The 2500-nt window shown below is 48.6% G+C and overlaps 1 protein-coding gene across 4 annotated transcripts in view; it reads right to left on the reverse strand.

Moving 5' to 3' along the window:
• The window catches only part of ninl (ninein-like), a 71170-nt gene that overhangs the window by 32025 nt on the left and 36645 nt on the right, over positions 1-2500 (reverse strand). The gene's annotated exons all lie outside the window — the stretch shown is intronic.

Here is a 2500-nt window from a genome sequence, read left to right on the forward strand (position 1 = left end):
TCAAGATGGCTGAGGCGGAGGGAGATGACCGCGATAGACGGGTAATTAAAAACGCACCCAAAGCTTGGAAAGCGGATTTCTGGGCACATTTCGGATTCTACGAAGTTAATGGGAAACTAGACAAGACTTAGGCGGTGTGTAAAACCTGCCACACTAAAATCAAGCACGTTGGCAATACAACTAACTTCAGGAACCATGTTGATCGTTGGCATCCTGAGTTGGCTTCAACAACAACAACAACAAATCACTCATTCTAAGCACTGAAAGCAGTGATTTATGTTTTCTTTTTCAGGTTTGAAAATGCCATATCTAATACCCTGTACCATTCCATTTTATTTTATTTAATGACATTTATGTCAAAAGATACAGGAGAGTGAAAATGCACACATAGCAGCCAATGAAATCTGTTGTTCAATATCTGACTGCTTGTATTGCATCATGACTGATGAAAAATTTGCCTTGTTGTGTGCAGTAGAATTTTGATGCATCGCAATGCATCGTAGAATCGAATTGAATTGTTACCTGGTGAATCGTAATCGAATTGTGAGGGCAGTGCCAATGCACACCCCTGATAAACAGTGCTGCACACTAGAGGGCTGCATTGGGATTGGGTCCCGCCGGGTCCCGCGGGACCCAACGCAAATCTCGCAGGAGCAGGCGGTTTTAACTTTGCTGCGGGCGGGAGCGGGCGGCTAAAAAAACACTGCGGGATCGGGATGTATCCTGGAACCCCCCCACGCCAGCAGAAACCATAGATATACATATATACTGACTGAGTATATACTGTATAGGCCATCTATGAGCAGACACCAGCGTGTCTGAGCCTCCCAGGACGGGGGAGCTCCGAGCCAAGGCTCCGTCCACCCTCATCCTCGGCTCCTTCCTCCCCCTCTCTCCCTCATCCTCGGCTCCTTCCTCCCCCTCTCTCCCTCATCCTCGGCTCCTTCCTCCCCCTCTCTCCCTCTCCTCTCTCCCTCATCCTCGGCTCCTCCCCCTCTCTCCCTCATCCTCGGCTCCTTCCTCCCCCTCTCCTTCTGCTCCTTCCTCCCCGTCTAACAGCAGCAAGCACCTGCCTTCTTTGCCTTCATCTTCTCCCTATTAACCTATAAAATGACGTGTTTTCTCATGCGGGACGGGAGAAGACATAACATCAATGCATCTCTATTATTGTGCGGGCATAAATTCTCAGAGTTTTGCGGGTGCGGGCGGGAGTGGACGTACACATTGCGGGAGTGTAACACACACGTTGCGGGTGCGGGCGGTAATGGTCAGGAATTCGCCGGGAGCGGGATGAAGAAAACAGTCCCGCGCAGGGCTCTAGTGCACAGTGCTGCCCATTGTCTAAGATTTTGACCAGATCATTTACAACTTTTGAAACAGCTGTTATTATAATATGTTGTTTCCTAAATCCAGATTGGAATTCATTCAGGGTATTTTTATTAATTAAATAGTCTTTAAATTGCATGCTGATGACTGATTCCATTAATTTAGCTAATACTGACAATTTAGAAATAGGCCTATAGTTATTTATGTTTGCAGGATCACCACCTTTGTGAAGGGGGAGAACATTGGCAGATTTCCAGATGGCTGGTACTTGATTTGTGGCTAAAGAAAGGTTAATTAAATATGCAACTGGATAGACTATCAAATCTGCAGCTATTTTCAGAAAATATGGTTCCAATTTGTCTGGACCTGATGATTTTTTTGGATCTAGATCTTTCAAGGCCTTTCTTACTTCTAGTACGGTTACTGTCTTGAAATGAAATAGTTGAGCTGACAGTAACTGATCAACAGAACATGCAGTGGGAGAACATTAGCCTGGTCCTACCAGACTCTGGTCCACTAGCCTGGTCCTACCAGACTCTGGTCCACTAGCCTGGTCCTACCAGACTCTGGTACACTAGCCTGGTCCTACCAGACTCTGGTACACTAGCCTGGTCCTACCAGACTCTGGTCCACTAGCCTGGTCCTACCAGACTCTGGTACACTAGCCTGGTCCTACCAGACTCTGGTACACTAGCCTGGTCCTACCAGACTCTGGTACATTAGCCTGGTCCTACCAGACTCTGGTCCACTAGCCTGGTCCTACCAGACTCTGGTACACTAGCCTGGTCCTACCAGACTCTGGTACATTAGCCTGGTCCTACCAGACTCTGGTACATTAGCCTGGTCCTACCAGACTCTGGTACACTAGCCTGGTCCTACCAGACTCTGGTACATTAGCCTGGTCCTACCAGACTCTGGTACATTAGCCTGGTCCTACCAGACTCTGGTACACTAGCCTGGTCCTACCAGACTCTGGTCCACTAGCCTGGTCCTACCAGACTCTGGTACACTAGCTTGGTCCTACCAGACTCTGGTCCACTAGCCTGGTCCTACCAGACTCTGGTACACTAGCTTGGTCCTACCAGACTCTGGTCCACTAGCCTGGTCCTACCAGACTCTGGTCCACTAGCCTGGTCCTACCAGACTCTGGTCCACTAGCCTGGTCCTACCAGAC

This window comes from Sander lucioperca, chromosome 15 (assembly GCF_008315115.2).
Source record: "Sander lucioperca isolate FBNREF2018 chromosome 15, SLUC_FBN_1.2, whole genome shotgun sequence".
Lineage (NCBI taxonomy): Eukaryota > Metazoa > Chordata > Actinopteri > Perciformes > Percidae > Sander > Sander lucioperca.